The 15,242-nt window shown below is 47.0% G+C and overlaps 1 long non-coding RNA gene across 1 annotated transcript in view; it reads right to left on the reverse strand.

Annotated features, from left to right (window-relative positions):
- Positions 1–6,486, reverse strand: part of LOC138437176 (uncharacterized) — a 74,858-nt gene extending 68,372 nt beyond the window's left edge. The window contains exon 1 of the long non-coding RNA XR_011255802.1: positions 6,266–6,486. This is a non-coding gene — a long non-coding RNA (uncharacterized lncRNA). The remainder of the gene's footprint in view (positions 1–6,265) is intronic.
- Between the last annotated feature and the right edge of the window lie 8,756 nt (positions 6,487–15,242).

A 15,242-nucleotide genomic window follows, 5' to 3' on the forward strand; every position in this document is an offset into this window, starting at 1 on the left:
CCCCTGGTCCTGCTGGTCTTTAGTTATATGACTTTGCTTTGGGCCTGATGGTGGGTGAAAAGTTGGGGATAATAATACCAACCACATAAGGTTGTTTCATAAATGAAGTTCATGTTTTTAAGCAGTTTGGTTAGAAAAACCCACTCTGAGTATCAGCTTTGCTGCTTCCTAACTCGGTCATTGGGGACAAAGTCATTTGCCCACTCTGAGTCTTCATTTCCCTATCTTAAAATGGGGAGAAATGGGCTATGAAAGAGCGGAGGGATGTGCTTTTCATAACAGGTATGTTTCATGATTTTCAATAACTGTTAGAGTCATGTCTCAATTTGATGGAAAGATGTATTTCTCCTTGAATTTAGGGAGGGATCAGAGGAGATTGTGTTTTATGCTGAAGTTAAAAACACTGGCCTAACTCCAGCTAAAAGTCCTTCTGTTTTTACAAGCACTGGAGGGGAATCCAAATGACACCCCAAAATGTGCCTCTTACAGGATTTGAAGCTTTTGCCTCATTTGAACCCTGTCATTTCACAACCTTTCCTTTGAGAGAGGCCTGACCTCCCAGTACTCATGTTTGTTTGTTTTGTCATCTAAACCAGCGTGGCACAACAGATATAAAGTAGAACTGCTTTTTTTCCCCGAGTAAGCTCTAGAATTTTAATGTTTGAACTCAATATAAAAAGAGGTAGACTCAAAGTAACAGCCCCCCCCAATTTGCCACATCCGGGAACCCCTCTTTCCTTGCAGAGTTTAGGACAGGAGAATCAGATGTGAGCAGCAGTTGTAATGCTGAATTATTGGGGAAGATTTATTACCAGGGGAAGGGATAGTTTTGAATCTACTTTTCTTGGCGCACGCAACAAGTATGTATGTAATTTTGCAAAACACTTTTGAGATAGAAACACACATGTGCACACACACAGGAACTATATTTAGTAACACTACCCATGCAGTCTTGGCCTTAAAAACTCCTGTTTCATCATCTGGCTGGAGAGCCAGCAGCCTGAGCTTTACTAGGAGCCCAGGGACGAAAAGCCTTATAAATACTAGAATCAGCCAGCTAGAGTGTGGACAGCAACACCATCGCAGCTAAATTACTGTTTCGAGGTGATACTTCTTAAAGCAGCACACAATTCTTTCCAATTTCAGTAGTTTGAAATGAAAGCAATGCAAATCAACTAATTTACAAAACCAAAACCAATTCACAAACATGGACAACACACTTACGGTTACCAAGGGGGAAAGGGGAGGGGAAAGGATAAGTTAAGAGTATGGGATGAATAGATACATTAATACAGTCCGGTATGTATAAATGACCGGGCTTCCCCAGTGGTTCAGTGGTAAAGAATCCGCCTCCCAGTTGCAGGAGACAGGGATTCGATCCCTGGGTCGGGAGAATTCCCTGGAGAAGGAAATGGCAACCCCCTACAGTGTTCTTGACTGGAAAATCCCATGGACAGAGGAGCCCGGCAGACTGCAGTCCATGGGGCTGTAAAAAAGTCGGACATGACTTAGTGACTTAAACAACAAAAATGAATCAAACAGATAAACCACAAAGACTTACTAAATAGCACACGGAATTATATTCAATATCATGTAAGAACCTATGATGGAAAAGAATCCGACGCTGTCCATCTGAAACTAACACAGTATTAGAAGTCAACTATAGCTTAATAAATTTTAAAAAAAAATTTTAAGAAAATAAGCAAATAAATAAATAGTTTGAAATGAATCAAGGAAAGGGGAAGACAGTATTGACCACAGCAACTGAATTTCTGAAAAAATATTTTATTTACAAATAAAGTCTTACATATGAATCTTCAGATTTACCAGTCCCAACAAACATTGTACTGACTGATACCTGTGTCAACTAGAAAGATCAGAAAGGGAAGGAGAAGGTTCCATTCTGTAGTATCTACAAGTATATGCCTTTGTTTGATTTGAGCCATTGGTGATTCACAGAGCTATGGCAGTGTGTGAAACAGTCTGCTGGTGATGCCAGCTCAGATCTTCCAGAACTAAACCTATGATGAATTCCAGGAGACCGAAACCTCTCTATGATTTCTACAGAGCAGACTCATATCTGTGTGTGTTCATGACATTTACAGAAGTGAGGTGCCTGGGGAACAGGAAGGGGTGCTTTATAAGGACAGATAAGCTCTGATGTATGAGCTCATTCATCAGATAAAAATATAACACCTGGGCTTTAGCCCATTCTTGATTCCGAAGGAAAAGAAGTTGAGAATGAAGGGAACCCAGAGCCTTAAGTATTGATTTTTCACAGGCTGCCTCTCTTAACACATTTTGTGGTTGGTTTCAACCCCATCTTTTAAACTGGTGGGGATGTAGATTGGTGCAGCCGCTGTGGAAAACAGCATGCAGGTTTCTTAAAAAAAACAATAAAACTAGAACTACCATATGACTCAGCAACTCGACTCCTCGGTATACACCAACAGAAACCCAAACACTAATTCAGAAAGGTACAAGGACCCCAACATTCACAGCAGCACTATTTCAATAACCAAGATATGGAAACAATCTAAGTGCCCATCAACAGACGAATAGATAAAGAAAAATGGTCCTTGTGTACAGTGAAATACTACTCATTCTCTTTTTCTAAAAAAAGAATGAAATTCTTCCAATTGCAATAACATGCATGGACCTAGAGGGCATTATGTTTAGTGAAATAAGTCAGGCAGAGAAAGACACTGTGATATCACTTATATGTGGAATCTAAAAATACAGATATGTCATCAAATATGCAGATGATACCACTCTAGTGGCAGAAAGTGAAGAGGGACTAAAGAGCCTCTAGATGAGGGTAAAAGAGGAGTGAAAAAATTGGCTTAAAATTCAGTATTCAAAAAACTAAGATCATGACATCCAGTCCCTTCATTTCATGGGAAACAGAAAGGGGAAAAGTGGAAGCAGTGACAGATTTTATTTTCCTGAAATCACTGTGGCCAGTGACTCTAGCCATGAAATTAAAAGACACTTGCTCCTTGAAAGAAAAGCTATGACAAACCTAGACAGCATGTTAAAAAGCAGAGACAACACTTTCCCCACAAACGTCTGTACAGTCAAAGCCATGGCGTGCTGCAGTCCATGGGGTTGGAAAGAGTCAGACATGACTGGGCGACTGAAATAAACTGAACTGAACTGATGGTTTTTCCAGTAGTTGTGTACAAGCGTGAGAGTTGGACCATAAAAAAGGCTGAGTGCCGAAGAATTGATGCCTTTGAACTGTGGTGTTGGAGAAGACTTGAGAGTCCCCTGGATCAAACCAGTCCATCCTAAAGGAAATCAACCCTGAAGGCTCATTGGAAGGACTGATGCTGAAGCTGAAGCTCCCATAATTTGGCCACCTGATGGGAAGAGCCAGCTTCTTGGAAAAGACCCTGATGCTGGAAAAATCTGAAGGCTAAAGGAGGGCAGCAGAGGATGAGGTGGTTAGAGAGTATCACTGACTCAGTGGACATGCATTTGAGCAAACTTTGGGAGATAGTGAAGGACAGGGAAGCCTGGTGTGCTACAGTCCACGGGGTCCCAAAGAGTCAGACATGACTTAGTGACTAAACAACAACAAACTATAACGAATAAGAAACCAATTCACAGGTATAGAGAACAAACTAGTGGCTAGCAATGAGCAGAGGGCGGGAAAGGGGGCAGGATAGGGGTGGGGGTTAAGTACAAATTACGATGCATAAAATAAATGAGCTACAGGGATATGTTGTGCCACACGGGGAATATAGCCAGTATTTTACAATAGCTATACATGGAATATAATATTTAAAAATTGTGAATCACTATGTTGTACACCTGAAATTTATATAATATTGTACACCAACTATGTGTCAATAAAAATTAACAAGCATTTTTAAAGCTTTGGCAATTTGTTTCATCTTCTCTGCCTCCTCTGTTTCTTCCTTCTTTTCTAAGGGAGCAGAAAGAACCTTTCTTAGAGGTCCTCTTAGTAAAGTGAAGTCGCTCAGTCCTGTCTGACTCTTTGCGACCCCATGGACTATAGCCCACCAGGCTCCTCCCTCCATGGGATTCTCCAGGCAAGAGTACTGGAGTGGGGTGCCATTTCCTTCTCCAGGGGATCTTCCCGACCGAGGGGTCAAACCCAGGTCTCCTGCATTCCAGGCAGAAGCTTTAACCTCTGAGCCACCGGGAAGCCCCAGAGGTCCTCTTAACCCTGTTCTATATCTTAGGGGACTTGAATATTCTCAGCGTCCTCAGTTTCTCTTCCAGTGGGAGCATGGTTTGAAAGATGGACTCCACTAGCCTTCAGCTGAAGAGACACAGTACAGCCTGATACAGAGAGGGCTCCTCTTTTCCTCTGTTTCAAAGCAGCTTCCAGATCTGGTGTTTTGAACACATCTCCCCAGGGCTTGAAAGCCCAGAGGTCCTATCTTCACGTAACAGTTAAGGAAATTATAGGGTAGAGGTTAAATGACAGTTTCAAGTGAAAAGCTCATGCTACAACCCAGGTCTTCCTTGTTCTGGCTAGTTCCTTGTCCTGGTTCTCCTTTATCACAAAATGCTCTTGCACAATCCACCCTCTGGGACAGTGTTAGTAAACAAAGACGGCTGTCAGCCACCTGCCTGCAGAAATAAAGGCGATTACATTTGTATCTTAAGGCTCAGTCTAAGCTGCCAAGACTTGAGACACCCTCTTGACTTCCACTAACTTCTCAGATGCTCCAACCCTTTGGGCACCTTGATGCAAAGAGCTGACTCATTGGAAAAGGTCCTCATGCTGGGAAAGACTGAAGGCAGGAGGAGAAGGAAGTGGCAGAGGATGAGGTGGTTGGATGGCATCACTGACTCAATGGAAATGAATTTCAGCAAACTCTGTGAGACGGTGAAGGATAGGGAAGCCTGGTGTGCTATAGCCCATAGGTCACAAAGAGTCAGACAGGACTGAGAGCCTGAACAACCACAAGGTCTTAGAAGTTACAAGGGCTGGAAATGGACTGGGATGGTCACCAGGGCCTGAATCCACAGGGAAATGAAGGTCAGGGAGTTTCTAATTGTAAACAACAAACCAGAGTTTGGACTGGCTGTTTTTGTCGTCTCAGAAAACCTTCCACAGAATGACTTGTCTCCCTTCATTGTGTGAGGTTTGCGCTTTTTTGAACTGCTCTGTTTAGACAGTTTGAAAGTGTTTTTTCATTAATGTTTGCTGGCCAAGCGTCTCCCAAAGCTGAGTTAAGAAGCAGAATAATGAGGCTTTCAATCATACACGAGACTGACAATCAGCTAATAAAAAAATTCCTTTTTTTTTTCTTCCTATTTCCTCAAAAGGCAGTTCTCAGAAAAACAATTCATTTACTGTATGTACCCTGTTTACCAGCAAGGTTAAAAGTTCAGGAAAAAGAAAGACATCAAAATATTTACATTAAAGCCAATCAGAGCCCGCCTCCCGCGTCTGGCGCTGTAGGTTTCGGATCGGCCGCTTGTCATGCCCCTGCAGCAGGGAAAGCCGTGCTCTGGCTGGCCAGCCCCACACTGCTCCAGCTTACTCTGTCTACCACTGTTTTTTTTTTTTTTTCTTCTTTTCCTGTATTGCCGTCTTTGCTTCTCTCACCTTCTAGATCTTTTCTTCCTTTGGATATGATTTTGTGGCTGGGGTCATTAAGACCCCATCCCAGTAATTTTGCTGACAGCCTATTTCTACCACTGCCTTTATAACTGTGACTTTTAAAAAATTCTCCACATTCATGTATTGAAATAATTAAGATGATGGTCCCGTTTATTGATTCTGTACTCTGTGCCTCATGTTGGGCCAAATGCTTTCATAAGAGGGCTTCCCAGATGGCTCAGCAGGCCAAGAATCAGCTCGCACTGGAGGACACAGGAGATGCAGGCTCCTTCCATGCCTGAGTCTGGAAGTGCTTTCATACATTGCGGCAAATACCCTCGTGTGCCAGCCTGGGAAGCATTTCTCTCCATAGTCGATGATTTTGGAAATTGAGACTCAAAGAGATCAAACTTGCAGACCAAGACCAGGCAGACCAGACTTGGGACCCAACAGGTCAAGGGCTGGAATTCAGGGCTTCATTTCTCTACTTTAGAGGAAGAGCCCCAGGACTGACCAGCTTTTCAGAAGTACTTTCCTGGGTTCTTCTTGCCTCGGGAAGGAGCGGGTCAAGGAAAGTCAGGTGTCCCTCTGCTAACGCGAGCAATGACCTTCCAGAGGGTGTGGTGCGTAAGGGCCGGGCAGGGGAACATGCCAGCCGTGGGTCAGGCCAGCTATCCTCACCTGTGGTCAGCACCTCGCTGCTGTGCTGATCATGGTGGAAACCTGGCCTTAACGAGAGAAGGGCCCCACCAGGCTGGGCTGTGTGGCCTCTGCAAGTCTGTCCAGGAGGAGGCAGTCCTGGGGTGCCAGCCAGGGACACAGAGCTGGAGCGGGCAGCTCAGCTCTCCTCCGACACAGGCAGCAGGCACGAACCCTGGAGCCAGGAACACTCCTCCAGGCACCTGTGCAGGGCAGAGAAAAGGGGCTTCCAGAGTGAATCTGCTGTGGGCACATCCTTCTTATGGCCCTACTATGTGCCAGTCACCAGCCGGGCATGAACAGTGGGGCCGGGGATGGCCCCCAGGCTCCTGGATGAAGATGGCTCAGGGCCTGTGCTCAGCAGGCCCAGAAGGCGTCCCTGTGCCTCCAATCCGTGTCGGCTCTCGGAGTGGCTTCCTTGAAGTGCCCCAAGGGGAGAGGAGAGGCAGAGGTCTCCCCCTCTGTGGCATCCTGTGAGCCTGAAGCGGGGCTGCCGATAACCCCTGAGGGGTCAAGAAGCACACCCATTCCACACACACCATGGACATGCACACACACTCCACAGACATCCCCCGCAACACACACAAGCCACACACTCATGTACGCACACATCACAGACACTAGAAGGCACACACACACCACAGAGTCCGCCACACACACCCACACCCCCTTTGCACATGTAGTGTGCAGACAGCCACACACACATACAGGTGCTCATGTGCCACAGATACCCACGATCAGCTGCACACAAAGCGCATGCGCCACCCACCAGCACACTGAACACACACACGAGCCGCAGACACCTATGCCCACACCACATGCGTGCCATCCGCACGAAGCTCACATGGCCACACCACATGCGTACGAGCTCACAGACACACGCCAGAGCGCATGCACACGCATCCTCCCTCGTCGCTGACTCTCCTGTTCTGGGGCACCAGGAATAGGGGGTGAGCTGCCAAACCGCCTTCCTCCTGGAAGAGAGGATGGGTGTGTGAAGGAGTTCAGTGTTTGTAAAGCAACTTCCTAGGCTTTCCAGGGGGTGCTAGCAGTAAAGAAGCTATTTGCCAGTGCAGGAGACATAAGAGATGCGAGTCTGATCCCTGGGTCGGGAAGGTCCCCTGGAGGAGGGCATGGCACCCCACTCCAGTATTCTTGCCTGGAGAATCCCATGGACAGAGGAGCCTGGCGGGCTACAGTCCATGGGGTCGCAGAGTCGGACACGACTGAAGCAAGTTGGCACACATGCAGAGCAACTTCTTGGGAAAACGAAAAAGCAGCCCTAATGTGACCTAAAGAAAGAGTAACCACTATTTTACTGTCCAAACCAGGACATGCCTGAGAGTGAAAGGCAGAGTGGAAAGCATTACCAGGCTCTAACTGATGTCTGACAGGCATGGATGGGGGTGTCCCGGGCAGACCCAAGTCTTCCTCCCCTAAAGGGACCAGGAACAGTCATTCCACAGTTGTGCTCTGCTGCCTCTAGAGGCTTCAGAGATTTTTAAAAAATAATAAAATTAATGGAATAAGAATCAGTAAGAGCTGGAGACACAACGGTATTTGTTTTAATATTTTATTTTATTTTAATTAATTTATTTTAATTGGAGGCTAATTACTTTATAATATTGTGGTGGTTTTGCCATTATTGACATGAATCATGTCAATGTATGGCAAAACTTTTTATTTTCTACTGGAGCATAGCCAATTAGCAATATTGTGATAGTTTCAGGTGGACAGCAAAGGGACTCAGCCATGTATGTATGGATATGTATGTATCCATATATGTATGTATCCATACATATTCTCTCCCCAACTCCCTTCCCATCCAGGCTGCCGTATAACATTAAGCAGAATCCCCTATTCTATACAGTAGGTCCCTACTGGTCATCCATCCTAAATACAGCAGTGTGTACATGTCCATCTCAAACTCCCCTTCCCCCCCATCCTTCCCCTTCTGGCAACCACAAATTCAGAACACTAATAGTTTGGGATGCTGTATTTCCATCATTTTTGCTTGTCTTCTTAAAGGGCAGGGAGGACCACTTCTACTGGTGGAACTGTTTTCACGGTTCCTTAGCCCATCTCAGTGGTTCTCTAAGTGTGCTGCCACGAGCTGAGGGCTGGAGGTCTGCCTGGGGCCCCAGGAGCTTCTGTCTAACTGATTTCCCCACTCCGCCCACCCCACAAGCTCCTCAGAAGAATAAAGACCAAATTCTCTTTACCAGAACTTCTGTAGCACCTACGTCAGGCAGGCATATGTTGGGCTTTGGAGGTGAAAGGTGTGACCACAGAGCTCTGACCTCAAGGGGCCCAGAAAGCAGAGCAAACAGCTGTGCTCCCTGGTCTCCTGGGATCCTGTTGAACAGCAGACTCTGGTGCCAAGGGGCCCAGGTGGGGCCTCTGCCTTTTTGACTAACCCTCCCACCATGCTTTGAGAATTAGGCACTTTGCAGAGAACAGACCTGTCCACATCCTGGCCCTTTAGTGATTGAGCATCCTCAGCTGCATCTGCCAGGAGGCAGGACCAACATCACTGAGTTACCCCGGGGTCACTGAGTTACCCCAGAAAATGTCTGGGTGGGATGCTGCTGTACCCACAAGGGAACCAGGATCTCTCAGGGGTCATCTGACTTCCGATCGCCCCATTTTCAGGGATGCCCTGTTGCTGTTGTTTAGTTGCTAAGTTGTGTCCGAGTCTTTTGCGACCCTTTGGACTATAGCCTGCCAAGCCCCTCTGTCCACGGATTTTCCAGGCAAGAATACTGATGTGGGTTGCCATTTTCTCCTTCAGAGGGTCTTCCCGACCCAGGGATCAAACCCAACTCTTCCTCACTGGCAGGCGGGTTCTTTATTGAGGAGCCACCAGGGACGCCCTCAGTGGCACTCTCGTATCTTCCAGCAGGTGCTTAGGGTTCACAGCCCTGCGCAAGGAAAGAAGCGGCGCCTGCCGGCACGTGTTCATAAAACTCAGAGACAGAAGAGCGGAGGACAGGTGAGGCCAGACTGCTCTGGACGTCAGTTAGGATGTGCATCACACTCCTAACTTTGTGCTTTGGAGCAAAATGAGACTCGGTTTTCTTAACTGAAAAAAAGGATAATAATTCCACCTCTGTGGCCGGCTATGAGAACTGGAAATAATGTTGTGAATCACCAAAGAGTGGGATTATTCTCAAGGTGCCCCTTTATTAATCTGTCTATTTGGACCGTCATCACTGGGAGCGCAGTACCTGGAGACCTGGGCAGAGTGGGACAGGGACCCCTGACTGAAGGAGGGGCCGTGCAGCGGCTGTGCCCCGTCCCAGCCACAGGGACTCAGAAGGCTTCGAGATCCAGTTAAGTCCTGGGGAAAGAGAAAGAGTCCCGGGATTGCAGTAGTGAGAGGGTCACACACAGGCAGACCTTCCTGAAGGGATCCAAGTGCCACATCTGGAGACGTCAGTGCGCCCCACGCACCGGGGAGTCAAGTCTAGACCTCCCCCGATGTAGATTCCCTTCCACGGGATCAAAGGAAACAAACGTGATTGGAAAGTACTTCAGTCTTAGCAAAAAGACATTTAAATCTAGAAATTTCAAGTAGCGCTGTTTATCAGAAAGCCTCAGTCTCCATACACCGGTGGCAGAGCGCCTAAAACTATGAAACGCTCACGGCTTTTGATAAACAGAGTCAGAACCCGATGTGGGGATTCCCGTGTGTGAAGCCGAGCCTTTCAATCACAGTGACTTTCTGAGCCAGGTGCTCACGTGGGGAGCAGGGGAGGAACATCGATTCCCGACACCAAGTTTTCATCTCCGCTGGATTCATCCTCTCTTACTGGCATCTCTGACGGAAAGGGAACCCCTGGGGCAGCCAGCAGGAGGAGAGAGTCACCTGAAGCCCAGGATCCCAAGGGTGACTACATCCATCCTGGTCAAGGACCCGGAGCTCTTCGCTCAGTCATGTTTGTGCTAGGGTTGTGTTTGTGCAGGTGTAACTGCAGGGCAACTTGCAAACATCTTACAGACCCTGGAGTGAAAAGGAGAGGGTCTGGAAATCAGGGACAAGCAAATATCACCACCACTTCCTAAAAGAATGGTTTCTAGAACTTGCCAGAGGGAAAGATGGAGTGAAGGGATAGTTAAGGAGCTTGGGATGGACATGTACACACGGAGATATTTAATACAGACAACCAACAAGGACCTGCTGTATAGCACAGGACCTCTGCTCAGTGTTATGTGGCAGCCTGGATGGGAGGGGGATTGGAGGGAGAATGGATACACGTATATGTGTGGCTGAGTTCCTTTGCTGTTCACCTGAAACTATCACAGTGCTGTTGATCGGCTATATCCCAATAAAAAAAAAAAAAAAGAACCAGTTCTAAAAACTCCAGAAGAGCAGACTTGCTCCAATTTCCAGGCAAACCCAGGAAAGGCGTGAGGCATTTGGAAGAAAGTGGTGGTCTCTAGAGGAGCAGGGCGAGTTCTCTAAGAGAAAGTCATTCCATGCTAACCTCGTTTCCTGTTTTGACGAGCTTCACCAGAACAGTCAATTAGGGGAATGCCCCAGAAAGTGTGTCTTGCTTTCAGTAAAGCATCTGAAAACCTCTCATCGGATCCTATGCACGTAAGACACAAAAAATGGCCCAAAGGATGGCGTGACCGGGAGAGCCCACGCGTGATGGCAGGAGCGCCCCGAATGAGTCCACACACAGCTCCATGTCAGCCCCGCTGCCTCCTGTCCCGCCGCGGCTGCCGGAGATGGCCAGGACGGCCGCCCCGGAGGTCTTAGCTGGACTCTTCAGAGTTCTCTCCCTTGTGGCAAGTGTGGTTTGAAATGGTTCTCTGCAGCTCTATACCTAGAGGAGGCTAAAAACTCCAAGGGGACAGTGCTGGTCTCTGGCTGGTTTTGCACCAGTTCTAGCTACTGGAGGGAGCAGAAATGCTCCCATGGAGGCCCAGAGGGCTCTGTGCAGTCACCATTCAACTTAAGAGAAGGCCCTACTGTAAAGCACAGCGAATGATATTCAACTTCCTTGACAAACCATAAAGCACAAAGAAATACATGTGTGAGTGTGTGTGTGTGTATAAGTGAATCACTTTGCTGTGCAACAGAAATTAACACACCGTTGTACATCAACCATGGTGGTGGGGGTTTAGTTGCTTGGTCACATCTGACTCCTGAGGCCCCATGGACTGTAGTCCACCAGGCTCCTCTATGGGATTTCCCAGGCAAGAACACTGCAGCAAGCGGCCATCTCCTTTTCCAACACCACGTACGCTTCAATTAAAACTGATTAATTAAAATATAGCTTGGAGGGAGACACTGAGAGCATATTTGTTGAATTTGCAGACCACAAGACCTCTGAGGAAAAAATGGCTCACTCACATGAGCTGGAAAACTGGGATGAAACAAGACAGAACCCACGTGAAGCCCTACATTTCCTTTCAAATCGCAATCCACTGGAGGAGCACAAAATCAGGGCACATTTGATTCTAGCCGCGCTACTACGTACTTGAGTGCGGCCAGAAATGACAAAATGACACCTCAAAGGCTTCATCTTTACTTGTAAATTCTTTCCATAATATTAAAGCTCTTCAGTGTGTGAGACAAGTCCTAAAAATCCCTTCCCTACTTACGGGGTGACCTTGTTGTAAGGACAAAATAAGTCAGAGGTGGTAAAGTGCTTTGAAAAAGGGAAAGCTCTGAAATTCAAAATAGTGTTATTATTTGTTGTAAGGTGCTTTCCCTCCAAAAAAAGAAAGAAAAAAATCTGACAGACTGCAAGTGATAAGCAGAAAGTGATTCAGCGCTGAGTTCTGTTTCTCCAGCTCTAACCCCAAATTGGTAGAGCTTGCAAGCTGCCCCGCTGTTGCTGTTCAGTCGCTTAGTCCGACTCTTTGTGACCCCACGGACTGCAGGATGCCAGGCCTCCCTGTCTCTTACCATTTCCCGGAGTTCTCCCAAGTTCACACCCATTGAATTGCCATCCAACCATCTCACCCCCTGTTGCCCCCTTCTCTTGCCCTCAATCTCTCCCAGCATCAGAGTCTTTTCCAACAAGTCAGCTCTTCGAATCAGGGGGCCAAAGTATCAGAGCCTCAGCTTCAGCATTAGCTGAGCCCAGCTTCAAAAGCCTAAATGCCTCTCGGACTCCAAACCTCTCTTCTGCCCAGCTGCTTTTCCAAAAGTTCTTTCTGGAAGATCAGCTTTCCACTGATTAAATAATCCTTCAGAAAGCTCCCTTTCCAGAGCCGGGTCTTTAAAGATGTAACCAGGTAAATGGCCAGAGTGGATGCCAAATGACTTCAGCTGGGGCCTTAGACTTTTGCAACGATTTTAAATTTTTTTCGGTCTCACCACTCCTGCTGCTATACAAGCCCCGGTTCACAAGTTAGGTGAAAAATACATTGTTTTTAGTTGCTAAATGCAAGACAGGAGAGCAGGTCTTAGTCAAGGTCACAGACAGGGATAATGACCTTAAACTTCTTTCAAGAGGGTCAGTATAATTTTATTTGGTAGTTATAGGCCTTAGAGTGGCCCTAGACTGAGCTGCCTGGTAGAACTTCCTATGACAATATGAAGGTTCTATTGTTATGTCCAATATAGCAGCCATAAGTCACAGGTGGCTATCTATATTTAAATTAATTAAGATAAAAATAAATTAAAATTTTAGCTCCTCAGTCACACTAGTCACATTTTAAGTTTTCAATGGATTCTCATGGTCAGTGGCTGCCATTTTTGTCCATATGGTCCTAGACCAATCATTCTGAACCTTGGCTACACTATGGACTTACCTGGGGAGTTTTAAAAATACTGATATCAGTCCCCCCACCCCAAATTCTAGTGTGATTAGTCCTGGTGGAGCCTGGGCATTGGAGTTTTTTGTTTTTTTTTTTAAACTCCTAGGCAATTCTAATGTCTGGCCTGGGTTCAGAACCATTACTCCAAACATCTACCCACAGGGCACAGCCACAAACCCATGAATGGTCCTGGGTTGCTGGCACTCTCAGGGGCTTTGTCCCTGCTGCTCCATACTTTTCTGCAGAGTCTCTCCCTCTTCTAGAACCCAGGGAAACGTAATGAGGGAGGTGGAAAAAAAGAACTTCAGGGTAGAGTGGGGCCTCAGGAATCTTTTCACCCATTCTTCCTAGTGTTCTGTTAAGGAAACTGGCGTCCCGAGTTCGAGGACTTGCCCAAGGCAAAGGCTGGCAGAACAAGGATGGGAGCTGTGTCCTCCAGACACCCCGCACATCCCTTCACTGGGATGTGGAGGTCACTGTCACTTTCTGGAATGTGAGTGAACACAATGTAACTTTAGGATATTCATAAACAATGGAGGAGGAGAAGGGGATGACAGAGGATGAGATGGTTGGATGGCATCACTGACTCAATGGACATGAGTCTGAGCAAGCTCCAGGAGATGGTGAAGGACAGAGAAGCCCGGTGTGCTGTAGTCCATGGGGTCACAAAGTGCTGGACATGACTTAGCGACTGAAAAACAACACAAGAAATGCAAAGATTGGTTTCAGATGAGGGTCTGAGTATCCAGAGGGCACGTGGTTCATGATCAACCTTTCCTGCTGGGCAGAGTGACCTGGCAGGAAGATTGGGTCCTCTCTGGGAGTACCCTGTTTATCTCCTTAGCTCATCAGAATACAGGGATTGGCAGTTTCCTCATCCAGCAGACAGTGGTTAGAATACAAGGTGCTCAGCCTCACAGGGCCACTCTGAGAAGCAGCGTCATGACGGATCCAGTCAATACCTTGTCCCTGAGCAGAGTGTCAGGTGCTGGGGACAACCTGAGGGGTAAGACAGATCAGAGGCTGCCTTTAGAGAACTGGAATCCAGAGGGGCAGCTGAGAGTGATAGCTAACTAACAAGTGAACAAGCAGCATAGAGGGAATGGGGTCTCTCAGGACAGCTGGTCAGAGAGGCCCCCCTGACTTGGGGACATTTGGCTGAGACCTAGATACACATCTTGTATATACTGTTCAAGGCAGTAGGGGGGAGTTTGATATGATCATCATGGTCTACTGATAAATTAATTCTGAAATGTGTGAAACAGTAGGACAAGTCATTTTAAATTATTCTTATGCGTCTGCCAAGCTTAAACACAAAGACAGATGGGAATTTCTGGAAGGCAACTCCTAATGGCCTCTTTGGCCAGGTCCCCAAGAGCATGGAAACGTCCTACCAAGAGCTGGGGAAGAGAGTGCGAACCAGCAGAATGGACGTGCTGATGTTTACTCATTTTAAGGAATATTTAGCTGCCAATTCCAGGGGCTCCAATGTGAAGGGTGGGTTTAAACAATCTGGGCATCTATGGTCTGTAATGAACTGTCCAGCACCCACTACACTTGGTGAGTGAAGCCTAGAGAGGCTCACACAGAAGTAGACGAGAGGTGTTGGGAAGGCCAAGCAGACTGACCCCATCCTCACCCTTGTCTTCAGAACCTGGCACAGAGAAGCCCAAAAAACCCTTGTGGCATGAAACAGTGAGCAGGTGACTGATGTGCAGAGGCAGGCAGGGGGCAGCTGAGAAGACAGAAGTCTGCAGAAGCAAGCTCAAGGCTGGTGATGATTCGGGCCACCGTCTGTAGGCCATGATCAGAGAGGGTGTGGGAAGAGACTTCCAAATATCTCCCAGTATTTTTCTCAAGTGTCAGCTTGCCAGTACTGATTCAAGAGAGGGCTTCCAGAGAGAGAAGAAAAGGCAGAGCAGACCAGTCTGAGTAATAAGTGATTCAAGTTCAACACACTTCTTCTAGAAGCTGTCATAATGAGCTGTGCGGTTATGACATGGTTTCCCTGTGGTCCTAGAGAAATGACTCTCAAACGTTATTTGGTCTCCTTCACATTGAGATTTAAACAGAGCTATTGAGATCGTGGAGGACAGAGGAGCCTGGAGTGCTACAGTCTATGGCGTCTCAAAGGGTCAGACACAACTTAGAGGATGAACAGCAACATTAAGCAAACAATCCA

This window comes from Ovis canadensis, chromosome 3 (genome assembly GCF_042477335.2).
Source record: "Ovis canadensis isolate MfBH-ARS-UI-01 breed Bighorn chromosome 3, ARS-UI_OviCan_v2, whole genome shotgun sequence".
NCBI lineage: Eukaryota > Metazoa > Chordata > Mammalia > Artiodactyla > Bovidae > Ovis > Ovis canadensis.